At 44.9% G+C, this 27,233-nt stretch overlaps 1 long non-coding RNA gene across 2 annotated transcripts; it reads left to right on the top strand.

The window, feature by feature from the left end:
- Positions 1-972: 972 nt before the first annotated feature.
- Positions 973-15,158, top strand: LOC130016310 (uncharacterized). Of its 2 annotated transcripts, none has more exons than XR_008791223.1 (4): positions 973-1,250; positions 10,634-10,881; positions 10,998-11,113; positions 14,706-15,158. It is a non-coding gene; the product is annotated as an uncharacterized LOC130016310 (long non-coding RNA). The 2 variants fall into 2 exon arrangements; XR_008791224.1 differs by having other exon boundaries at positions 14,742-15,158.
- The last annotated feature ends 12,075 nt before the right edge of the window (positions 15,159-27,233 follow it).

Raw genomic sequence — 27,233 nt, forward strand, 5'->3', positions numbered from 1 at the left:
AGAATGGATTTTGGTTGTACTTATTTTTGTATGCTTTCAAATACTAAAAAGTGGGGCCGAAGTGATAGTACAGCGGGTAAGGCACTTGCCTTGCATGCAGACAACCCGGGTTCAATCCCTGGCATCCCATATGGTCCCCCGAAGCACCACCAGGAGTGATTTCTGAGTGCAGAGCCAGGAGGAACCCCTAAGCATTGCTGGGTGTGACCCAAAAAGAAAAAAAATCAAATATTAAAAAATAGTAAAAAAAATACTGTATTATTTGTATGTATATAAATAGTATGTATATACTATAGTATGTATATACTATATACTGTATATACTGTATATGTATATATGTATATAAATAGTAAAAAAAAAAGTAAAAAAATACTGTGACTTTAAAAATAACGCAATTATCATTCTTGCCTTATATCAGTGAGCCAGGGTTTGTGTCTCCAGCACCACACACAAAACACACAAAGCAGAATCCCCTTTGCCTGATAGGTTACTTAGGGTAAGGGTTTTTTTTAAATGTTATTTCTATTTTACGCATAATTGTACAATTTAGATGGAATTGTCCTTTGCCCATTTTTGCCTTAAACCTGGGTCATTAGTAAATTCCCTTTGTGCCTCAAATCCCAAGCGTGTGTATCATTTTGCTCTTGTTACTGTTTATAGGTTCGTGATAGTCTAGTTCGAGACAATGTTGCCGCTCCATTTGCCCGCACAAACATCCTCCCCGGCAGGTCTTCGTGTGTCTGTCATTTCCCTTGCGGTCATGTTCGGTAGAATACTTCTTTGGGGAATGTCACAGACTTAGGATCATGTGTCTGAAGGCCCTTTTACATCTGATTTGATTCTTTGGGGTAAACTGAAATGCATTTGGAAAATTTCACAACAGCTTTTAAGGTCAGGCGAGCACGAGGGTGTTGCAAAACCCAGGTTGGTGATCCCAGGGGCCAGTGTGGGGCTCACGGGGCATGGACCCCTTCCGGGCTGGCCGCATAGCACCGAGCAGCCTGGCGAAGAAGCAGGGGGTGGGGGGAGAGAGGCTCGTCTGAAGCAACGTTGACGGGGCCTCTAAGTGACCAGACTCTAAGGATCTTTGGCCGTCATTGATTTTATTTCCCGTGGCTGTACACAGTTAGGAAACTGGAGTTCTCGGCTGTCTTTCACCCGTGAGTCATCAGAAAATCGTTCCGTTGCTCTCAGAGCTACCAGTGGGATTGGACACTTGACAACAAGTGTTAGTTGACTGGCAATGAAAGGTAGGTTTTATGCGATTTCGTTTGGGGGGGCCAGAGAGAGGCCTCAAAGGGTGAGAGTATGAACAGGGCCCTATCTCATCCTTGGCTCTGCCAGTGCCCTGCGTGCAGTGTTATGACTCTGGTCCCTTGTTTTCTTTTGTTGGGGGCGGGGACCAGGGCCACCCCCAGTGCTGCTGGGGAGGTCATGTGGTGACGGGATCTAACCCCGGGCCTGTGCTTGCCAAGTCTGCGCTCCAGTCCTCTGAGTTATCTCGCCTGCCCTGAATGATAAGAATTATTAAGAAGAGTCGTTGAAATCAATACACTCATTAACATGAATGTTTATAAAGACCTTGGAATTGCCTGGGAAATTGTTCTATTGTTGGATTCATTTTAAAAGAACGACAATTGAATCTATGCACAGTTAACATTGCATTCAAAAAGAAAAGAAAAATCTGCCCAGAGCAGGGATCTAATTCCGTGGTCTGTGTGTGAGACCAGGTTCTAGCCCAGGACCAGGGAAAGAAGCCTTTGTCTAGGGAAGGGAGGTAGCAAAACAATGAACGCATTACATTTGAGAGACTAGAGTTCCTTCTTCCTCTATTTCTTCATTTCCTAAGTGTTTTTAATAGTTCATCATTCTTTATTGTTGACAAAGATGTTTTGTAAAAGATCTTGCTCCCTGACGAACAGTTTTTCCTTTTTTTTTTCAATCTCATTCTTTTATAGTCATTTGTTTACTAAATATATTTTGAGTACCCACTCTGAGTTTCTGACAGTTTTACGTGCTGGGACACAGCCAGGAGCAATGCAGATAAGGTTTAATTCTCTCTGAAGTTGTCTACTAGTGAAAAATTTCAAGCAAAAAATTTCCATAATAAGAATATACTTAATTATTTTGAGACTTTGGGAAGGAAAAGAAGAGAGGGGTTGGTCTTCTTCTTTTCTTTCTTTTTTTAACCAGAGTTTTAAAGATCTAGCAATCCATGTTCTATTTTAATCATACCACTTGCTAACATATTTTTGAAGATTGATAGTCACTATTAGGAGTTGTCTGTGTGTGTGTGTGTGTGTGTGTGTGTGTGTGTGTTTGGAGGCGGAGGGTATAGGGTATATTATGGCAGGTAGAGGAATGGCTTACAAGTTCAATCCCTGAGACAAAATATAATCCCCCCCAAACCACCCCAAGAGTGATCCCTGAGCACAGAGCCAGGAATAAGCCCTGAGCACTGCTGGGTGTGGGCTACCCCACTCCCACCCCTCTAAAAAGCGTCATATGTTCTATAGTTGTTATTATAACAATCAATTAATAATTGTTACTCAAATGGGGGGGAGCTTCAATAAGAATACATCTAGTTATAAGCCTATGTCTTCATGGGTATGTATGACCGTGACAGGTACACACTTACTAGAATCCAAGTTTTATGGAAATAACATGATTTGCTGATCTCAGAATGAGAAGCCAGATTTGTGAAGAGCCAGGAGGCCTTGTCTGCTGCCACAGGAAGCCGAGGGTTGTGGGGGGAGGGTGGCTCGCTCACTCTCTGGCCTCTCTCTCTCTCTGTTCTCCAAAATCAGCAAAGAAATTTTTTGCTCTGACTACTCAGTTTTCCCCCAGAGAAAGAGTCTGACGCCCTTAAAAATTAAAAACACAGGGTTGGATGGATAGCACAGCAGATAGGGCTTTTGCCTTGCACGCGGCCGACCTGGGTTCAATTCCCAGCATCCATATGGTCCCCCGAGCACCACCAGGAGTAATTCCTGAGTGCATGAGCCAGGAGTAACCCCTGAGCATTGCTGGGTGTGACCCAAAAAGAAAAAAAATAAAAACACAGAGTTAGCGAAACACTCAATCTTCTCTTAAGAACTTCCTGCTTTACTGGTTATAGAAAGAAAGTAGGTCTGAGAAGATGGCGAAGGCAAGGCTCACCCGTAGCCTCCCCTCACGGTATGTTATGTCAAGAGTCACGTGGCTTTTCTCTTCCCACTTTCCTGGTGAACGAGGGAAGGGGGTTAGCTCCTCATGAACAGCGATGTGAAAAGCCGGAGTTGGAAACTTCAGGGCAGGGTCTGTGCTAGGTATTTCACATACACTTATTTCATGTTGGTGACAACAGGGAGGGCGGTGATGATGACATCACACTCCGATAGGTGAGGGTTTTTATTACTTGTCCAAGGTCACCACCAACGGATGCTGCTGCTATTTCAACCCAGCCGTGCCTCCCTCTAGATATTTTGCTTCCGAAGAGGGCAGATTTCCATGACTGCTGAGTACTTGCAGTAAGTTCTGGTTGGCTGAAAGATTCTTTTGTTGTTGTTGTTTTTGTTTGTTTGTTTTTATCTATAACTTTTTTTATTGAATCATTGTAAGGCAGACCATTACAAAGCTGTTCATGATTAGGTTTCAGTCATACAGTATTCCAACACCCATCCCTCCACCAGTATGCAGTTCCCAGCACCAGTGTCCCCAGGTTCCCTCCCATCATCCCCGACCCATCCACCCCCTGCCTGCCATCTTTTCTTCTCTCTCTCCCTCTCTTACTCTCTCTCTCTCTCTCTCTCTCCCATTATCCCCCTTCCCTCTCTCCCCCTCTGTCTCTCTCTCTCTGAGAGCAGGATTTGTTAGAAGTGCTTATTGCACTCCATTGCTACCTGGCAGAAATTTGCCACTGCTCTGAGAAAAAGTTACTGTCGCTTAAGACATGGTAAGCCTGGGCTAAGATCCTCATTTTAGAACGCAAGACTTAAAGAATGAGGGTCCAGAGCAATAGAACTGTAGATGGGGTGTTTGTCTTGCAGGCAGCCGACCCAGGCTTGATCCCTGGCACCCCTTGGGTCCCCTGATCCCCGGCAGGAGTGACTCCTGAATGCAGAGCCAGGAGTAAGCCCAGAGCACTGCCAGGTGTGACACAAAAAACAAACTAAAAGAATGAATACATAAAACGCTGTGTGTCTTATTTAAAATGTGTGGTTTATTTTTAAATGTTGTATATAAAAATAGCATGATTAGTTCTGCCTCAGTGATCTACAAACTGTTACTGTTTTTGCTGGTTCTCTGATGTGTAAGGGTTGAGAACCACAAGAGCGTCCCCTCCCCTCCCAGTGCAGGAGCCTCTCTGACCCCCTCCTCCTGGCCAGGAGGACGGCCACAGGAAGAGGGCAGCAAAGTGCCCAAGTTTCCAAAAGAACAAGACAAGATGCCCACTTAAGTTTGAGGTTCAGATAGAGAATAAACTGGACATCCCACATTTCTTGCTTATCTGACTTTCAGCTTCAACTGATCTCCTATAGTTTCCTATAGTTTGTCTGGCAAACCTTGTTTCGCCACGTAAGAAAAAGTAAAGAGTCGTTATTACGCTCCCTATCTTCAAAGAGTAAAATAGAACTGGTCAAACTTAATTTTCTTTTTCTAAGACATTTGACTTTCAAAGTGTAAGATTTTTTTTTTTTGGCTTTTTGGCTTTTTGGGCCATACCCAGTGATGCTCGGGGGTTACTTCTGGCTGCACTCAGGGATCAGGGATCACTTCTGGCGGTGCTAAGAGGACCATATGGGATGCTGGGGCCCAAGCGTGGGTCAGCCACTTGCAAGGCAAACACCCTATCTGCTGTACTATTGCTCTGGCCCAACATAAGAATTTTAAACTTAAGTGTCGGAGTGATATGAGGTTTGATCCGACCCAGGTTTGATTCCCGGCATCCCATCTGCCCCTCTAAACCCCTACCACGAGTCATCCCTGAGCTCAGAGCCACGGGTAAGTGCTGAGTACTGCCAGGTGTGGCCCCCAAACAAAAAAAATCCCAAAAAGAGAAATTAAAAACCTAAGTGAAGGGACTGGAACCATAGCACAGCGGGGAGGGCATTTGCCTTGCAGACGGATGACCCGGTTCAATTCCCAGCATCCCATATGGTCCTTGAACGCCGCCAGGAGTAATTGCTGAGTGCAGAGTCACGAGTAAGCCCTCAGCATGGCCAGGTGTGACCCAAAAAGCTGAAAAAAAAACCTAAGTGAAGAATGTGACAAATTGTTAACATTTAAATGAAACCAATGTTTGTAAAGAATGTTGAAGGATGTGATACATTGTTACATTTACATGAAACTCATGTTTATAAAGAATGTAGAGATGTTAAAATCCAGAAATACACATATACATATATGTGTGTATGTATATAAAGTAGCAAAATAAAAATCACATGTAATCTTGCTCTTTATATGTAATTAATGTTCATTTGTGGGCTCTTTTCTTTTTCTTTATTTTTTTTCTCTTTTCTCTTTTGGTTTTTGGCCCCAAACCTGTGGCAGTCAGGGCTTCCTCCTGGCTTTACACTCAGGGATCACTCTTGGTGGGGCTCAGAGGACCATACAAGATGCCAGGGTCAAACCCTGGTCATCCTTGTGCAAGGCAAGTGCCCTGATAGGGGAACTATCACTTTGGTCCCTGTGGACTGTTTTCTTAGGGTTTGTATTCTATAAGCAATCATTTTGGAAAGTTAAAATGGGAACAAGTCTGAACTCAAAGCTGCTATTTAAGAAAAATAAGTATGTTCAACTTATTAACAGTTTCTAAGTAGGAAAAGATAACATACTGGGTGCCGGAGCAATAGCACAGTGGGTAGGGTGTTTGCCTTGCACGCAGCCGACCTGGGTTCAATTCCCAGCATCCCATATGGTCCTCTGAGCACCGCGAGGAGTAATTCCTGAGTGCAGAGCCAGGAGTAACCCCTGTGCATTGCCAGGTGTGACCCAAAGAGAAAAAAAAAAGATGATGTAGCTTTTCATGCAGTGAAGACCACCCCTGCTTTGTATATGTTTTGGGGGAAGAAAAAGAAAGAAAGAAAGAAAGAAAGAAAGAAAGAAAGAAAGAAAGAAAGAAAGAAAGAAAGATGTAGCTGTTAGAAAAGATGAAGTCATGAAATTTACATACAAGAGGTACTACATGGAAAGTATCATGCTAAGTGAAATGAGTCAGAAAAAGAGGGACAGACATAGAAAGATTGCTCATCTTTCTATGAACTCCTCTAGGGAACATAGAGTAACAAAATAGGAGCTAACACCCAAGAATAGCCAAGGTAAGTACCAAAAGGTTTACTCCATGGCTTGGAGACCAGCCGCACACGCTAGGGGAAAAGGCAGCTCAGATAGAGAAGGTAGCACCAAATGAAGGGTGTTGGGAGGATCCTTCCAGGATGGGAGATGCATGCTGAAAGTAGACTATAGACCGAACATGATTGCCACTCAATGCCTCTTTTGCAAACCACAGCACCCAAAAGGAGAGAGAGAACAAAAGGGAGTGCCCTGTCACGGAGGTAGAGTGGGATGAGGGGATGGGGGGTGGGAGGGATACTGGGATTAGTGGTGGTGGAGAATGGGCACTGGTGGAAGGATGGGTACTCGATCATTGTATAACTGAAACCGAAGCACAAAAATTTGTAAGTCTACAACTGTACCTCATGGTGTTTCACTAATAAAAAATTTTTTAAAAAAAGAAAATGAAGGAAGGAAGGAAGGAAGGAAGGAAGGAAGGAAGGAAAAGAGAGAGGAAGGAAGGAAGGTAGGAAGGAAGGAAGGAAGGAAGGAAGGAAGGAAGGAAGGAAGGGAAAGAAGGAAGGAGGGAGAGGGGAGGGGGAGGGAGAGAAAGAAAGAAAAGAAAGAGAAAGAAGAAAGGAAGGAAGAGCAATAACCACATAATTTATATAAGCAAGGTAAATGCTTTTTTTGCATCTATAGATGTGACCATATAGTTTTTACTTTTCCTTGTATTGATATGATGTATTGCATTGATTGACTTGCATACATGAAAGAAAGAAAGAAAGAAAGAAAGAAGGAAGGAAGAAAGAAAGAAAGAAAGAAAGAAAGAAAGAAAGAAAGGCTGTTGGGGGAAGGGAGGAAAGGGAACTGAGACTCAGAGGGAGGGAATAGGGAAGTGATAGTCGCAGGTGTGATGGTGTGAGCAGGAAGTGGAGAGGAAGAGAGAGGAACACTCAGGAGTTGGGGTAAGAGAAGAGAGAACAATACAGGGAAGAAGATTCTGCAGTCAGAAGTGAGGGCTTGAGTGTTTCACCCTAATTAACCAGGACAAAGGGAAAGAAAGAAAAAATAGGATGAAGAGAGATCTGAGTAAGTTGGCAGCTGCCAAATTCAAGTCCCCCAAGAATCAACGAATAAACAGAGGGTTAAAGTGAAGTTTTGTTTGTTCTTAATGGATGAATAACATGATCTGTGTACAGATCATGAGTGTACAAATTTAATGAATTTTCACAAGCACATTCGGGGTTCCACTGCCCAGAACAGGAAGGAACGCTGTCATCACTCTAAGCCTTCACCCCCTGCAAATAATCACTCTAAGCCTTCACCCCCTGCCCTCTCCCCAGGAAGGCTCACGCCAAAGTAACTACTATCCCAGCTTTTACATCATCGATTAGTACTGTCTGCTTTGGGACCCTACATCAATATTTATGCATAAATTAAATGAAAGGGTACTGTACTGTATCTTACTCTTTGGGATCTGGCTTTTTAATTTTATTATTTATTTATTTTTGCTTGTGAGATATATCAGCACTGCTCCAAGTGACAATAGTTTATTTTTATTCGTAGTAAAATTTTCCTTTGCATGACCATTCCACAATCCATTTTTATTCATTTGAAAATGCTCTTTTCGGCATCTATTGATATAAAACCATATAATTCTTAAAAGCAAATAACCACATAATTTATATAAGCAAGTAAATGCTTTTTTTGCATCTATTGATGTGACCATATAGTTTTTACTTTTCCTTGTATTGATATGATGTATTGCACTGATTGACTTGCATACATTAAACCATCCTTGCATCCCCAGGATAAATCCTAGCCATGGTGTATCATCCTTTCACTGTATCGTTGGATTCAGTTGCTAATATTTGGTTGAGTATCTTTGCATCTGTGTTCATCAGGGATATAGGTCTGAAGTTTTCCTCTTTTGTGATGTCAGTCTGCTTTTAGTATCAGGATAATGTTTACCTCATAGAAACTGTTTGGGAGTATTCTGACTATAAATACTGATTAGTCCTCTGGGCTCCTATGTTCACTCATGAAGAGTACAAATATGAACAATATAGAATACAAGTGTCATCCTTTCTATAGTAGCTTGCCTTTTTATTCTTTCTATGATTTCAGTGGTTTCTGTTATTGAACAGATGTTCTTAATTATAGGATTTTTTTCCCTTTAATGTTTTGTCATTTTTTTTCTGTTTTAAGTAATCATTGTGTACTCCCAGGATTTTAAGACTTTTTTCTATGCTATATTCTAGAATTTTTGTTTTTTTAGGGGGGGTCCCAGCCAGCAATGCTCAGGGGTAACTCCTGGCCCTGCACTCAGGAATTATTCCTGATGGTGCTTGGAGGATCCTATGGGATTCCAGGAATCAAACCCTGGTCAGCCACATGCAAGGCAAACACCCTACCTGCTGTACTATCTCTCTGGCCCCTAGAATGCTAGTTGTTCTTTTGTTTATTTTTACCACTTTTTATATTTACATAAAAACCTTATGTGTAATTGATTTTTGAGCACGGAAGTATATGAGTCAAGATTAGTTCTTTTTTTCTCCACAGGAATATCCGATTGATTTGGCATCACTTACTGAAAAATCACCATTTCCCCATAGTACACCCGTGTCGTAAATCAAGTTTAGGTTGAGTCTGTTTCAATTACATGCTTGACTAGCTAAAAGTAGATGTGAATTAAGCACTAAGAAATACAGAAAATTGCTGATCAACACATGGGGAATATTAATAAAGAAACAGAAGTTATGCAAAAAGGAAAACACAGTCTGGAGCTGAGAATCACAGTAACTGAGATCTTCATCAGAGACTTCCAACATCACACTTGCACAGGCAGAATGAATCAGTGACCTTAGAGATGGGTCGCTTACAATTATTTACTTCTATGAGCAGAGAGAAAAATAAAGAACCTAACAAACATATAAGAAAACTTCAAATGTACCAATGTCTGTGTTATGGTAGTACTAGAAGGAAAAAGGAAAAGGTAAAATATTATGTGAAGAAGTAATGACAAAGATGCCTCAAATTTTATTAAAAGACGCGAATCTATATGTGTGCAAGACGCTCAAAGAATTTCAGAAATGATAAATGAAATTATTCATTCCTGGACACAATATAATAAGGCTATAGAAATAGAAAGACAAAAAGAACCTCAAAAAAAAAAACCCTCAACCAAAAATTTTACATCTATCAAAGCTGTCCATCAAAATGAGGGAGAAATAAGAAATTCCCAATAAAAGCTGAGGGAACTTGTCACTTCTTGACCTACTCTACAAGAAATGTTAGCAGGATTATTACTTTAGGTATCAATGCTAAAGGATTGTTACTTCAGTCAGTAATAAAAGACATTAGATAATACCTCAAAGCCTTGACAAATTAAGTAACACTGCTAAAGACAACCATATAGGTATTATTGTAATTTGCCCTCTTAATTTTACATAGACATATAAGGAAACAACTGGGAATATGGAAGTATTACATAAATCTCTGGTCAGTTAATTTTTTTAAAAAATTTTATTAAAACCCCATGATGTACAAATTTATTCATAGTTGGACTTCAGACAGTTAATTTTTTTTTGCTTTTTTGGGGGGTCATACCCAGCGATGCTCAGGGGTTCTTTCTGGTTCATGCACTCAGGAATTACTCTTGGAGGTCCTCGGGGGACCATATGGGATGCTGGGAATCAAACCCAGGTCGGCCACGTGCAAGGCAAATGCCCTACTCTCTGGGCTATCGCTCTAGCCCCTCAGCCAGTTAATTTTTGACAAGGTTGCCAAGGCCATTCCATGGGGAAAGAGTGAAGTACTGGGACAATGGGATATCCATATCCAAAGAATAATGGTGCATCACACCTTCCACTAAGGGAAAAAGTAATTCAGAAAGATCAAAAATCCTAAATGTAAAATCCAAGTCCTAAGTGTCACAGTGAAAACTTACAATCTTACCAGAAATACCAGAGGCAAATCTCCCTAAACTCAAGTTTGTGAATGGATTCTTACACCTGACAACCAAAGCACAAGCAACAATTATGCTTCATCAAAACAAAATACTTTTCTATTCTAAAGGATATTATCAAACGAGGAGTCAAAAACCAGTTCCTAGAGCAAGAGAAAGTATCTGTAGGGATTTATTGGTAAGGGTCCAGGGTCCAGAACACATAAGGTCTGGTGCTGGGGAGCTGACTCAGGGCAGCGACTCATGCTTTGCAATGCAGTCACCTGGGTTCTATCCCTGGCACTGCCTATGCCCTGAGCACCACTGGAGGGAGCAACTCCTAAGTATCCCTCCCCCTCAGCACCACAAAATGTGGCCCGAAAACAATCCAAAGAGAACTAAAAGACAAATATTTCTATTTAAAAACAGATGTTTCTATTTTTCAAGAGGCTGCTAAGCATATGAAAAGATGCTCAGTCATAGAGAAATGCAAAACCCAATCACAATGAGGACCATTTGGACCAACTAGGAGGGGTGTCATGAAACAAACAAAGCAAAACTTAAAGACGGAAAATAGCGAGAGGACGTGGGGATGCGAAGCCACTGGAAGCTTTGGATGCTGCTGGTGGGGAGGTAGAACAACGTGCTTTGGAAATGTTTGACGGCAACTCAGAAAGGTAAACACAGAATTACCATGTGCTGCAGTGTTTTGCTCCTAGGTATTGCTATTAATTTGTTTTACTCAAAACAGTTATTCACCAAGTATCTGTATATGGATGTTCACACTTTGCAGAAACAACTCAAATACCCACCAGTAAATGAATGGATCAGTATAACTCGGCATTGCTGTGAGGTAGGACGGGATTCAGGCGTCAGAATATGTGACGGGCTGCAGGGATAGGACAGCAGGTAAGGTGCTTGCCTCGCATAGAGTTGACCTGGGTTTGATCCTGGGTCCCACGTATGGTTCCCTGAACTCCACCAGGTGTGATTCCTGAGCACAGAGTCAGGAGAAAACACCAATCACTGCCCGGTGTGGTTCAGAAACAACCCCCCAGAAATCCAGAAGAAGCCTGGCTGCATGTGTCTGTGAATGTTTTAAAGAACAAACATTAAATTATGGCCCGCAGAGATGGTCCAAGGGCTCAGTCATTTGCCCTCGTGTGGCTGAACCCAGTTTGATCCCCTTCACTGCATACAATCTCCCCAGCACTGCTGGCAATGGCGCCTAAGCCCAGAGTTAGGTGACCCTCCAGAGCATGCTGGCTGGGTGTGAAACACCCAACCCCCATGTCACCCTGCCCCCCCCCAAAAAAAAACCCAAATCAAGCAAAAAAAAAAAGCATACTCAAGATCAAAGGGTTCTTTGAAAACTCATAGTCAGGATCGACTTCTAAGGAGATAATATTTTTTAAATTTATTTATTTAGAATTCTGAACCAGATAGGAGTGAGTAGGCTCTTCCGAGCCCTAATCACACAGAGACGTTAATCAACTCATGTGAACTCTGATTGTTGTGTTCTGGCCAGGAGCCATAGATAGCACAGCAGGGAGGGCGTTTGCCTTGCATGCGGTCAACCTGGGTTTGATTCCCAGCATCCCATATGGTCCCCAGAGCACTGCCAGGAGTGATTCCTGAGTGCAGAGCCAGGCATCACCCCTGAGCATCCCCAGATGTGGCATAAAAAAACCCAAAGCAAACATCTTGTTCTCTCTGCCCTCTGATTAGAGGAGAGGTAAGGATTATCCTACTTGACCATCTTAGGGGATACATTTTAGCAGGGTGATGGGTCAGGGGTTGGGGGCCGATTGGGAGAAGTCTAAATCACGGTGCTAATGCACTAGGTTAACTTCAGAATCTGAAGGAACGGTTCCTGGATCCCATTGGCTGTCCCTGACAGGAAGACACCTCCGCCTTTCTCAAAACGTTCACATTTCACTTTCAGGCCTCTTTGACTTCAATTAGGGATTCCTTGCAGCCTGACTGAAATCTCTCTAAGCATTTTCATTGTTGTTTAGATGGATTGATGGCAGCAAGGTGAGCTCTGGGAAACCTTGACAGATTTCTTGATAGAACATTCTTCTCAACTTGCCCTTGTGTGTGTCCCTGTCCTTTCAAGGAAAACAGCTCTCTCAAGATATTCTCTCAAACACAGCATTCTCTCCCATGCAGCATTCTCTCACATGAGGCATTCTCTCACACATGGCCTTCTCTCACATGAAGCATTCTCTCACATGAGGCTTTCTCTCACATGAGGCATTCTCTCATGCGAGGCATTCTCTCTCACATGGCCTTCTCTCACATGCAGCATTCTCTCACATGAGGTTTTCTCTCACATGCGGCATTCTCTCACATGAGGCATTCTTTTACATGAGACATTCTCTCATGCGAGGCATTCTCTCACATGTAACATTCTCTCACATGAGACATTCTTTCACATATGTCCTTCTCTCACATGAAGCATTCTCTCACATGAGGCTTTCTCTTACACAAGGCATTCTCTCACATGAGGCTTTCTCTCATGTGAGGCATTCTCTCTCACATGGCATTCTCTCACATGTAGCATTCTCTCACATGAGGCATTCTCTCACACATGGCCTTCTCTCACATGAAGCATTCTCTCACATGAGGCTTTCTCTCACACAAGGCATTCTCTCACATGAGGCTTTCTCTCACATGAAACATTCTCTCATGCGAGGCATTCTCTTTCACATGGCATTCTCTCACATGCAGCATTCTGTCACACGAGGCTTTCTCTCACATGCGGCTTTCTCTCACATGCGGTATTCTCTCACATGAGGCATTCTCTCACACGAGGCATTCTCTCAAACGCGGCATTCTCTCACACCCCGGCCTCCCTCTCCTCTCCAGCTGCTCAGAATCATTCCAATAGATTTGACAAGCGCTCAGACGTTCAAAAAAGCCGTTCTTGGAATGCCATCTGGCTCCCCATTAGATGTGTCCAGATAGATACTCTGCGGATTATCTCCAGGAAAGAAGAAAAATAAAAGAGAGCCTCAGAACTATTTATACAACCCCACGGCAGGCTCTGGCCTGGAAAAAAGGAAAGTAGGACTTTAAGAGTTGTGATTGTGTTTCTTCTTTCCTGCGTTGCATGGAGTTTAAATTATAACCATCTGTTCCAGAGATATATAAAAACCTTGAATTCTATCATCTTCCACATTAACAGAACACAAAGCTCTGGGCTGTGAGGGGATCTGATAGTAATGGAGACAGTCATGACTCTGCTCTAGCGACGGTGGGAACCCACTTCAGAATCTCACTCCGGCTACCTCATTTTCCCCGTCGAGAGAGGAGAGGGGTCTCTATCCAGAGAGCCGCTTCCAACCAGCCGGTTGCCTGCATGTGGACAGTTGCTCAGCCCTCGCTTCTCTGCTGTGGTGGCGGGAAGGGCTGTCTTTCCGCCAGCTCTTACTAGATAGATACCATTAAATTACCTCTCTGTGCTCACGCGAATGCTCATCTTTAATTCTCAAAATATCCTCAAATCGTGCCTGGTGGATTCAGAGGCATTTCACACTTGGTGGATCATTTAATTGGCTTTCAGGATCCAGCCTAATTAGACGGGTGGGGTTGGGAGAAGCCCCAATCCGAGACTTGCGCAGAACCTCTTTCCTTCTTCCAGCAAACCTTTAGTCAGCGGCCAAGGGTCCCCAAGCACTGTGCGACAGGAGATCCAGAGATTTAGAAACAAAACCAGATTTGAAATCTGGAGAGGTAGTGTGCAGGTATAGTGATTGCCTTGTGTGTGGCTGACTGGGTTAAGTCTTCAGCATCACAAATGGTCCTCCAAGCCCCAGCAGGAGTGATCCCTGAGTACTGCCAGGTGTGACCCTCTCCAACAAAATACCCTGCCAGAACACCCGAAACAACAACTACAAGAAAACAAAAAATGGGGCTGGAGCAATAGCACAGTGGGTAGGGTGTTTGCCTTGCCCACGGCCAACCCAGGTTCAATTCTCAGCATCCTATATGGTCCCCGAGCACCGCCAGGAGTAATTCCTGAGTGCAGAGCCAGGAGTAACTCCTGTGCATTGCCGGGTGTGACCCAAAAAGCTAAAAGCAAAACAAAAATAGTAAGTCTTATTTTCAAAGCAATATATATATATATATATATATATATATATATATATAGTTGTTTATTCAACCATACCAAGTGGTGCTGGGAGTAAGTCCCAGCTCTGTGTTGGGGTCTACTCCTGGAGGTGCAGAAGGCAGGGTGTGGCTCTGGGAATGGAACCCGGGCTTTCCGTGCATAGCATTTGTTCAGTCTGAGGAGCCCTTTGGCCCAACTGAAACCTAATGTTCAACAAATCACATAAATAAATCGACTCTTACAAGATGAAATGGAACAGGTTCATGAGAGCAGAGTTACACAGTGTGGAGGAGGAATGATTCATAGACTTGGAAATTTATTTTTACTTACCATGTCTGACTTTCTAGCACTTGATCATGATTCGTTTTATTTTCTGTTTCACAGACCTTTAAAAACCTCTGTTTCCTCCTCCCCTGAAAGGACATCACGCACCTATGTTCCTCACAGCACCGTTTACAAGATCTGGAAACAACCCATGGGCCCAACCACAGAGGAGAGGATAAAGGGATCGGGGCCGAGCCACACGATGGAGTACTACTCGGCTAAAGAAAAGATGAAGCTGTGTGGTTTACTGCAACTTGGATGGAATTACAGGGTGTCATGATAAGTGAAATGAGTCAAAAAGTAGATTAGCAGCACGGGATCTCATGCATATGTGGAGTATTAAGAAACAAGGCCAGGGATGAGACAGCCTCTTGGGAATGCCCAGTAGAACGGGGGACTGAGGGGGCTGATGGGACCAGGCAATGACAGGAGAGGGGGTCTTGGCACACTGGTGGAGGGACTGGGGTAGTCACATGGCAAGTAGAAAACAACAACTTCAGTACTACTGTTGAACCATGACGCCACGATTAAAAAAATGCATGGTTACATAAATTAAATGTTAAAGGCTTCCAAACATCTGCTTTCAAGGTTTGCGTTCTTTTCTATGATAACTCTCTACCTTTTGTGGGTCTCACAGATAAAAATGTAACCCTGGGTGTCTTTGATTGGATGTTAGTGCGGTTCTGAGAGCAGCTAAAGAGAAAGATTTGTATTGGGTGGTCGTCCAGCATACTGTTGGCAAAATATAATGTCCCACAGGCCTTGCTGGGCGCAACAGAAACCACGGGGTGTCACACACTGGTCATACTCTCGGGCTCTTAGAGGAAAGTGACAACAAAACTGTGACCTGTAGAGAGCCCGCAAAAAGAAAAGAGAAAGCCAGTGACCAGCGAGATTTTTTTTTTTTTTGCACTGTTTGGGAATGAGGCAAAAAGCAGAAAGCACCAGCTACTGGGGAATGTCGCGTCTCTGGTCAAGGTGAAGCATTTGAAGAGCAAGGAGGAAAGCACAAGTACCTGGTCCCTTCTTACCGGGATCCTACAAAAGAAGAAGAGAGGAGTCTGTGACGAAGAAAGAGCAGAGAACACCTCATCTCTCTGCTTCTAGAGGAGGCGATCACATTCTTGCCCCAAAGAGGGAGTTAACAGCCAACTATGTAGGAGATGAAAGAAGTACAAGATGGAATTCTCTGGAAAGTGTGTGGGGTCTTGACTGACCAACAGCGTGGCCCACCCTCTGGGAAATGTCGTGTTTTGGTGGCCCGGCAGACGGAGGGAACCGGTTTGGTTTGAGAGGGGTACCTGGACCTGCTCAGTTTGGCTTTCCCAGCAGCTCCTGGGAAGGAGCCAGCCAGTTTAATTTTTAACAGTGGGTGGTCAAAGGAGAGAGGTGGGACCGGGCATGGCAAGCGGTCTGTTCCTCCCCCACTGCCACCTGAGTGCTGGCGAGCACCCAGAGGTGGAAATTAAGCACGGGAGCTTGTCACATAAGGAAAGCACTGAGAGTTGTTGTTCCTTTGCAGCATTTCAAGCAAAAATTGGAGTTTTGAAGAACCTTGTATCAAGCACCATAAACTTGAAGCTTCTTGTGTCCTAGACTTTTCAGCTGAAATTAGGGATGATAGAAATGCATATGGGTGTTTTGTTTGCTGGTGTGTGTGTGTGTGTGTGTGTGTGTGTAGTGGTGGGGGGGGAGAGTGGATGTGGGTGGGTGGGTGGGGGTTGGATGTGGGTGTGTTATGGAATGGGTCAGTGTTTGGTCAATTTTTCCATGAACCAAAATTTTGTTGTTATTTTATGGAGTTTGGACAACATAATTAACAACAGTGTTAACTTCCAAGGTCTTGATATACAAGGTAACTGCAACTTTACCACCAGCAAAGTGCCCAGGACCACCACCACTGCCGTCTTGTCACCTCTAGTCCACCCCTCTCTCTCCACACCCACAATTTGGTCATCTCTGTTCAACAATCAAAGTGTTTGTCCCAGTGTGTGTGTTCCTTTTTCTGTTGCTCTTTTTTCCATTTCTTATAATTTTATTTATTGAATCACCATGAGAGCAGTTACAAAGCTTTCAGGTTTAAGTCTCGGCCATGCAATGAAACACCCATACCTTCACCAGTGCTCATTCTCCACCCCCAACAACCCCAGTATACCCCCATCCCACACCCTCCCCCTACATGTGGGGCAGATGATTTCCACATTACTCTCTCTCTACTTTGATTACATTCAATATTTTGACACCAGACCCACCATTATTATTTGGGATTTTACCCCAACACTCAGATCTGCTGAAAAGGCAACAGTAGACGATTTGTTTTCTATTGCTGGTTATCAATAACATATGACATTGCATGGCTGCAGTAGTGGTCGCACAGTTTTGAAATTCCAAAATTTTAACAATGAAATCTGGAGGGGTTTCTGCCAAAACCTGCTGGGTTCCGAGATTTGTTCCTGAGTCTCTTGGATCATGGCCATTAAGCAGCTTGATCAGGAGCCAGAGAGGCCATTTGTGGGCAGCGACTTGGGATCTTGTTGAGACGAGGAGGAAAGGGCCGGCTCCACCCCCATCCCATCAGGCCCCAAGTGTCTCATCACTGAGGGCCCAAACCTGACTGTCCAATGGCCTCTGGAGTATGGCAGCCACCGAGCTGCTGAGGGGGAGCAGGTGAAGGGACAGCACCCTTCCCCCCGGAATGGCCCAGTGACTGTAACCTACTGCGGGGTCTGGACTCATTTCTGCTAAAAGCCACTGGGTTCCAAGATTTGTTTCTGAGTCTCTGGGATGATGGCCATTAAGCAGCTTGATCAGGAGTCAGAAACCCCATTAGTGGGCGGCGACTTGGGGTCTTGTTGGGATGGGGAGGAAAGGGCAGGCTCCACCCCCATCCCATGAGGCCCCACGTGTCTCGTCACTGTGGGCCTAAATCTGACTGTCCAGTGGCCTCTGGAGGATAGCGGCCATGGGGCCATCAGGGGGAACAGGCCAAGGCACGAAACCTATTCCCACCTGGGGTTGCCCAGCACTTTTAACTTACTGCAGGGACTAGATGCATTTCTGCCAAAAGCCTTTGGGTTTCGAGATTTGTTTCTGAGTCTCTGGGATCATGACTGTTAAGCAATTCAATCAGGAACCAGAGAGGCCATGCTTCCAATTATATAGCTGAGCAGGGGGTGGTTTGTGATTGTGTCTCCCACATACCTAACTTTTGGCTGTTTACTTTCTTGGTAAACTTTGCCCCAAGTTTTTGGGGTCTGGCCAAAGGCATAGCAGCAATTTTGGGGTATCTGGAAGTCTGAAGGCACCATCAGGCTGCTGATGCACTTGCCTCACAGGTACAGATTGACCTGCTGGCAGCACCATACCCCCTTTTCTGTTGTTTTATACACCACAGATGAGTGAAATCATTGGTGTTCTTCCATCTCCTGATTTATTTCATATAACATGAAATACTCCAACTTCTAAGTTGCGGCAAATTGGTGAAATTAGTTTCCTTTTTTTTCTTATAGTTTCAAAATACTCCATTATGAGTATCTAAACCGTGATTTCGTCATTCACCTGTCACTGTCCATCCGGACTATTTCCATATCCCGGCTATTGTGTTTAGTGCTGTCATGAACATAGGCGTACATGCATCATTTTTTTAAAAATTTTAATTTATTTATTGAATCACTGTGGAAAAAGTTACAAATCTTTCAGGTTTAAGTCTCGGTTATGCAATGATCAAACACCTTTCCCTTCACCGGTACTTATTTTTCACCACCAAGAACCCCAATATACCCCCATCCCACCACTCCCAATGCCTGTGAGGCAGATGAATTCTACTTAACATTCTATCTACTTCGATTACATGCATTACTTCGACAAAAAGGTGCACCATTATTGTTTAGAGTTTACACCCAACAATCAGAACTGCTGAAAAGGCATTGTGAAATAATTTGTTTTTTACAGCTGGTTATGAGAACCATATGATGTTGCGTGTTCGAAATTTTAGATTTCTTATATTTTACTTATCAGAAGTTTTGGATTTCTGATAGTTTACTTATTAAGTCTGGAGGGATTTCTGCCAAGAGCCAGATAATTACAAGATTGTTTTTTTGTGGCTCTGGAGCCATGGCCATACCAGAGAGCCGCTCATCGGGAGCAATTCGTGACCTCGGTAGGGCGTGAAGGATGAGCCAGGAATGCCCCCCCCCCCCCCCCCCCCCCCGCCCATGAGGTTGCAGTTGCCCTGTCACCGCCGGCTCATACCTGGCTTTCCAAAAAGCTCGGAGGTGGCCGCCATCTTGCTGCCCAGGGGGAAAGAGGCGGAAGGGAGCGACATCCCTTTCCTCCCGGGGAGGCATGGTACCGTGGATTAATGCATAGTCTATTCACTTTTCTGCTGCAAGCTGCCGGACTCTGCATTAAGTCCTTGTGCTTCTGGAGCCATGGCCGTGCCGGAGAGCCGCTCGTGGGGGGCAACTCGTGACCTCAGTAGGGCGTGAAGGACGACATGCATCGTTTTTGAATTAATTTTGTCTGCTTGGGATAGACTGAGTGGGATTGTTGGGTCCTGTGGAAATTCTATTATTAGTTTTTTAAAAAAGGTCTCCATACTGTTTTCTGAGAGGTGGTCCAATAGTTTTAATATTTTTAATAGCCAATGACTGATGTTAAAACGCTGTATATGGGCATAAGTGAAAGATCCACACAAAGGTGGGAGAGACTGACTCATAAAACTGGGGAGGAAGGCTTCCCTGCTCTACTGGACACCACATTGCAGTGGCCATTGTTTGACTCCTAGGGAGTTTTCAAAGAATATCCACAGCTGCATGGAAGGCTGTGAAAATTCTCTTCCTTTTCCAAAACACAGAGCTAGACCAGGTCACAGTGCTTTTCTTCATCTTAAAATAACCTATTTAAATAGAGTGAACGCAGCCAATATGAAAATCCAATTATTTGATATTAAAGAGAAGTGAGTCAATAATGAAACTATTTTTCAAAAAAATTTTTTTTAAAACAGTGCTACTTTTAGATTAAATGGTTTGTCTTTACAAAGTATGGCCATTCTTCATTTTAAAAAATCATTCATGTTTTTGTGAAATGGGTATATTATTTTTTAGTGAATTAATAAACATTTAAAAAAATTTGTGTGCTTTTTGGGTCACACCTGGTGATGCACAGGGGTTACTCCTAGCTCTGCACTCAGGAATTACCCCTGGTGGTGCTCAGGGGACCATATGGGATGCTGGGAATTGAACCTGGGTCAGCCGCGTGCAAGGCAAACTCCCTACCTACTGTGCTATTGCTCCAGCTTCTAAAACTTTTCTTTTTAACTACACCACCAGGATTGGTGGCATGTGCAGGATTGACTCCTGGCTCTGCACTCAGGGATCACTACTGACAGGCTCAGGGGACCATATGGGATGCCAGGGATTGAACCTAGATTGGTCTCATGCAAAGTACGCTCCCGACCCACTGTGCTCCCTCTCAGCTTAGACACTAACATTTTTAATAGATTAAAGAGCCATGTAGCTATGTCTCAACTCCAAAGCCCTTTGGAGCTCCATAACTTTTTATTGTGTAAAGAGAATTTAAAACCAGAACGTTTGGGACCCAAGAGAAATCTCAATGGGTTGTGCTTTGTATGTAGGAGGTCCGGGTTCCCATTCCTGCCACCACACAGACCCCAGACCCCAGTCACCAAGCTGGGAGTAGCCCAGCTAAGTATGGCCCCTCCACACCAAAATTAACTAATCCAAAAAAAAATAATATTAAAATAAAAGAGTTTGAGAACCACCACTGTCAAGATACAACACCCACCAACAGGGGGCCCGGCGGAAGGGTGGGAATGAAAGCAGAAGGTGGACGGGGATGACCTGAAACTGCCTCTGAGCAGAGGCCTTGCTAGACTGCAGGGGGACACAGCTGTCCACAGTGCTGCCATCTGCTGTACCTCCGTGCTGCGCAGCCTGGGCCGGCTCTCACCTCTAGCAGGAAAAGGATGAGAAGCAGTGACCAGGTCAGGTGCTCCTGGAGGCAGGAGACCAGATGTGTCTTGTTTGCTGAGGTCCCCTCACGCCCAGGGCCATTCCTGTTTCAAAATCGACTCCCAGGGGCCAGAGCGGTAGAAGAGTGGGGAGGGCATTTGCCTTGCATGCAGTCAACCAGGGTTCTATCCCGGGCATCTCATATGGTCCCCTGAGCACCGCCAGGAGTGATTCCTGAGTGCAGATATAGGAGTAACCCCTGAGCATAGCTGGGTGTGACCCAAAAAAAAAAACCAAAAATTGATTCTCAGTAGTCAATAGTTGAGTAAACAAATAAAGGGACCCCTGCAAGCTTTTAAATGGTAGGAGTATCAATCAGTCATCAGGTATTTGTTGCTTAGCTCTTGTATCACTTGTATCACTTGTCATCCCGTTGGTCATTGATTTCCTCGAGCGGTGCCAGTAATGTCTCCATTCATCCCTGTCTCGAGTTAGTGTAGCTCAGTGGCATCTGCTCACTCCATGAACAAAAAGGGCAAACCATTCGTTCAGAGTTTTGACGAAGAAGTCTGACCATATCGTAGGTGGGCGGCCATGCATTCTTTTTATGTCCCATGGAATCCAGTTGGTAATGGCTCTAGTACAGTGGTCGTCTCCAAATCGCATTACGTGTCAGGCCCATCTGATTTTCAATGCCTGGGCAAACGAGATAGCGTCCCTGATTCTCCATCGTTGATGGACTGGATTCCTTCTCTCACTTGGGTGAAATTTGATACTCCAAGCATAGCTCTTTCGATTCCTCTTTGGGAGACCCAAATAGCATTCTTATCCTGTTTTCATAGGGCCCACGTCTCTGAGGCCTATGTTAGTGCAGGGAGAATGGTGGAGTTGAAAAGATATGCCTGGAGCCAGAGATTCTTAGTCCTCTTAACTTCTTGAAGGCGTTCCACACCACTCTCTTTCTCCTGTGCAGCTCAGGTGCCAGATTGTTCGTCATGTTGAGTTCTTGACCTAGGTACACATAACGACTGCATTCGAAGATGTTCGTCCTGTTGAGAGTGAATGGAACGTTAGGAACTAGTCTGTTTCTCATGAACATTGTCTCCGTGAGGTTCAGCTGCAGTTTGACCTTTCCACACTCACGGTCAAAATTGGCCAGCATTTGTGCCGCTTGGCTGATGTTTGGTGTTAATCACTTAATCACTTAACTTCCCGTTAGTCGTCGATTTGCTCGAGCGGGCACCAGTAACGTCTCCATTTGTCCCTGTCGCGTGCTAGTGTAGCCCAATGGCATCTCTTCGCTCCAGGAACATGGAGGGCCTCAAACCGATCGTTCATGATCTTGACAAAGAAGTCTGACCATCTGGTAGGTGGGCGGCCACGCGGTCTCTTGACATCCCGTGGAATCCAATCAGTAACAGCTCTAGTCCAACGGTCGTCTTTAAATCTCATTACGTGACCAGCCCATCTGATTTTCGACACCTTGGCATATGAGACAGCGTCCCTGATCCTTGATCGTCGACGGATGTCAGAACTCCGGATTCTTTCTCTCATTTGAGTGAAACGTGATATTCCAAGCATAGCTCTTTCTATTCTTCTTTGGGAGACCTGAATGGCGTTCTCATCTTGTTTGCGTAGGGCCCAGGTCTCTGAGGCATATGTTAATGCAGGAAGAACAGTGGAATCAAAGAGATGTGCCTGGAGCCGGAGGTTCTTCGTCCTCTTAGCTATTTCTTCGACGTTCTTGAAGGCGTTCCAAGCCGCTCTCTTCCTCCTGCGCAGCTCGGGTGCCAGGTCATTTGTCATGTTGACCTCTCGACCTAGGTACACATAGCTGTTGCATTCGGAGATGGTCGTTCCATTGAGAGCGAATGGGGCGTCAGGAACAAGGCTGTTTCTCATAAACATTGTCTTCATAAGATTCAGCTGTAGTCCTACCTTTCCACACTCACGGTCAAAGTCGGCCAGCATTTGTGCCGCTTGGCTGATGTTTGGTGTTATTAAAACAATGTCATCAGCAAAGCGGAGGTGGTGTAGTTGCCGACCATCTATCTTCACTCCCATTCCTTCCCATTCCAGTCGTCGCATGATGTTCTCGAGGGTGGCACTGAAGAGTTTCGGTGAAATGGTATCACCCTGCCGCACCCCTCTCTTGACATCAACGATCACTTCTTTGTAGAATGGTGAGATCCTGGTAGTGAATCCGCAATACAGCTCACGGAGGATCCTGATGTATTGGGCTTGAATGCCCTGATTGGCTAGGGCAATTCCACCGGATGGGTATGTCGTTCCTAATGTTCTCCCTTCCGAAATCCGACACACCATTTCGTTGGTAAAGAAGCAAACAGCACCCGGCCCAGACAAGGTCAGACCTGAACACCTGAAGAACCTGCCGTCAGTACTCATCAATACACTGGATCGGCTCTTCACTCGCTACCTGTCTGAATGCAAGGTTCCGTCCCAATGGAAAACCAGCAGGACCGTACTACTGTTCAAGAAGGGAGACATCCATGACATTGGCAACTATCGCCCGATCTGCCTATTGTCTGTCATCTACAAGCTGTTCACTCGAGTCATCCTGAATAGGATTGGCAGAACACTAGATGAAGGACAACCATGCGAGCAAGCAGGGTTCCGCAAAGGATTCAGCACCATCGACCATATCCACACGGTAACCAAGCTCATTGAGGTTTCTCGGGAGTTCAAGATGCCGCTCTGCTTAACGTTCATTGATTTAAAGAAGGCCTTTGATTCTGTTGATGTTTGGTGTTATTAAAACAATGTCATCAGCAAAGCGGAGGTGGTGTAATTGCCGACCATCTATCTTCACTGCCATTTCTTCCCATTCCAGACATCGCATGATGTTCTCGAGGGTGGCACTGAAGAGTTTCAGTGAAATGTTTTGGTTAGCTCTTAGGAGATCAAAGCTGGTTTGGTGGGAGATGCCTCCAGACTCCATGCCAGGCTGAGTCTCATATCCAGGGCACCTTGGAGTGGGGTAGGTGAGCCCACTACCCGCCCAAACAGAGCCCTAGCAGTTGAAAACCTCCAGAACCCAATTGCACCACAATCATGACCAGACTCTACAGGCTCGGACGAACCTCTTCCAGAATGAATCTGTTGAAAGACTGGGTATGTGGGTTTGATGACTGAAATCTCCAGGCTCCCAAGGAGTCAGGGATGGATGACCTCTCCCCATCCTCCTGTTCTCCCTAGAGCCTGGCGGTCACATCCACGAACTGCCTCTGGGGCATATAAGCTCATTAATGGACCATGATCCAGAGACTTAAACATAAATTTCAAAAGAGATCAACAGGCTGCAAAGATCCCTCCAGACCCCAAAGTCAGCATCCAGTTAAAAATTCAACTCCAACTGTATCACCCATTCAAAATTTTAGAATTCCTGGCATGACGTCTTAAACTCTACACCGCTGATACACCAGGAGTAGCACACCACCACATTGGATGGAATGTAAAGGAGAAGGCAACCAATCTCGATTAAGAAAATATTAGATAAGAAAATATTTTCTAATATAATATTAGAAAATATTAAAATGCAACATTTAACCTATAACAACATGTTAGTAATCTCTTCTACAAGGGCTTAATAGCTCCAGGCTGAAGTACAACAATTCACACGCACTTTCTTCTAAGGAAATCTTTTTTGATCATTTTTAGCGAATGTTTTCATAACAAGCAATATAAAATAAAGTAATTAGGACCTACTATTGGAGAAGGCTTGGGTGGTGGTTGGAAGATTGGAAATAATCGTGGCGGGAAGGTGTAATGGTGGTGGGATTGGTGCTGGAATATTGAATGTCATAAATCATCATGAATAACGTTATAAAAATTAAATTTAAAACCCAGTATGGTGGTGTCTGGGAGCCACCAGGCCTATGCCCAGTGGTGCCAGGGGTTAGGGCATGCAGAGCCAAGAGTCAACCCGCACATGCCAAATATCCTCTCCTCCTCTTGGGGCTGCCCACACAGCAGGCGGACCTTAGTCCACTGAGGCTTTGAGAAAGAAAGTCACTTGGATGATTTCTAAACAAAAGTTTAGAAATGTCATCTGGGGGATATAAAGTAACAAAGTATGAGATTAATACCCAAGAATAGCTGAGATCAGCACCAGGAGGATTACTCCATAACTTAGAAGCCAGCCGGGTATCCTAGAGGAAAGGGCAGCTCAGATAGAGAAGGGAGCACCAAATAAAGGATGTTTGGAGGATCCTCCCAGGAGGGGAGATGCATGTCGAAAGTGGACTATGGACTGAACATGTTTGCCACTCAATGCCTCTTTTGCAGACCACAACACCCAAAAGGAGAGAGAGAACACAGGGGATTGCCCTGCCAGAGAGACAGGGGGGGATGGGGGGGGTGGGGGTGGGGGGATATTGTCCATGGTGGTAGAAAATGGGCACTGGTGGAGGGATGAGTATCTGATCATTGTATAATCAAAACCCAAGCACAAAAAATTGTAAATCTACAACTGTAAAAAAAATAAAAAATAAAAAATAAAATAAAGGGAAAAAAAAGTTTAGAAATGTATTTCCTCAGTTCTGGAAGCTGGGAGGAAGTTGAAGCCCTGGTGCCTTTGGTGTGTCCCATGAGAGTGCGCTTGCCTCAGGCACTGGGGAGGGGGTGCACTGTGCCCTCGTGGGTGGAAGTTGGGAGGCAGGGAGGGGTTGCACTGTGCCCTCGTGGGGGGAAGGTGGGCTGGGAGCAACTTGGATCCATCCAGGATGCAGATCAATCCAGGACTTGACCATAAGGATGCTCGCTGCCTAACTACTCCCCTCTGCCGTTTATCCCCTTGGCGATTAGGATTTGACGCAAACGTGGTAGGGAGCCAAACCCTCGGCGTGTGGCTTGATGGGTGAACAGGGAATCCCTGTGATCCACGGCTAAGGTCCTCAGCTCTGCTGGTAGCTGTCTAGCCACCTGGAGAGGAAGAATCAACCCCTAATCCAGACGGGGAACGAGTTAAAGCACCTGAAACACTGCCGAGGCACCCGGCTCCCAAGCGCTAGCTCAGACAGCACATGTCTCGAGGTAGGAACGAGAAAGAGCTGAGCTGTTTGCTGATGGTTCCTCATTTAGCAGTTGCTGATGCTTTCATAAACCTAGCTCCATTGTGTGGGGGGGGTTGATTCTGCAAAAATAAAAAATATCTTATTTGTGTTGTGCCTCTGTTTTTGCTTTTCTGCTCAACTGCTTCCTGTTTTGTTTTGACTTAAAGTAACATCTGTGCTCACTAAGGATGACCCTAGGACATTTCTGTAGAAAGAAAGAATACTTTGCAGAAATGTTCCGTAACACTGACTTCTTTTTGTTTGGATGTTTGGTTAGTTTTTGGTTTGGTGGGGGGAGGTTTGAATTGAGGCCACACCTGGTGGTACTCAGGGGTTCTTCCTGGCTCTGCACTCCCGAATCACTCCTGGTGGTGCTCTGGGGACCATATGGGAGGCCAGAGATCAAACCCAGTAAGCTGCAAGCAAAGCAAACGCCCTCCCCGCTGTACTATCACTCCAGCCCTAAAGCTTACTTTTCTTGCATCATTTTGCATGTGTTTGATTTGTTTCTGCATTGGTTTATCCCTTTCCCATGATTGTTGCTGTGGTGGTGATTATGGGGGTCTCACACCCATGGGTGTGGCACAGGAGAAGATCAGGTCCTGTAGAGCCTCTGGGTGGGGGGTCACACTCAGTGTGCAGCCTGGCGCTGGGGACCAGAGGTCCGAGCCTGCCTGAAAACCTCTGAGAAAGCAATGGGGTGTCTCCATGGAGGCATCCTGAACTTGTACCCCCCCTTCCCAGCTGCTCCCTGCAGAATCTTTTGGGGAACACATGAAACCCTTTGAGCAAACTTTTTTAACCAGCATTCCCCAAAGCAACCAACAAAAGGGTGCTCACACATAAAAACACTTGGCATGCAAATTGCACTTTTCATTTGATGGCTGGTGGCAGGGATAGTCACTGTGCTGCTCTGGAAAGAGTAGCTCTTATCAGCTTTTTTGGTGGGGGGGGGGGTACAAATAAGTGTGTAGAGTGTCCAGAATTTTAGCAAGTCCCCTGGTGACCCAAAGGCCATGCAGTAAAGACATTTTTCCAAATCTGCAAAAGATGTTCTGCTGCCAGGCACGCTGGTTTCTGGGGTTTATTCCAACCACTCGCTCAGAATAAGATTCTATCTCGATTGTAATAATCCCCACCCACCATCCCTGCCAGTGTCTTGGTAAGCATGCGGTTGTCGGACCTTGAATCACGCTGTCCACTGCAGTGGCCACCAGCCATGAGAGATGGCTCAGACTGAAACTTAAAGGAACCAGAATTAAATAAAATGTCCAACGTACCACCTGCCTCCTTCCCAGCCCACGTGGCTAGTGGCGACTGTCTCACCAAGAGCTGATGTAGAGTATTTCTCTTTGAACAGGAAGTTCTGTCGGGTTCTTTAGAACCTAATATGCAATTCTCACTTTTAAGTTGTACTTTTCTCTTGGTCGGGGGCCATCTGTGGCAATGCTTGGGGAGGATTGGGAGCTGCTCGTGGGGGTGGTGCTCAGAGAACCGTGCAGTGCCGGGGACTGAACCTGGGTCTCCCGCCTGTAGGCAGAGCA

The sequence above is a fragment of the Sorex fumeus genome, unplaced genomic scaffold (genome assembly GCF_029834395.1).
Source record: "Sorex fumeus unplaced genomic scaffold, SorFum_2.1 ptg000151l, whole genome shotgun sequence".
NCBI lineage: Eukaryota > Metazoa > Chordata > Mammalia > Eulipotyphla > Soricidae > Sorex > Sorex fumeus.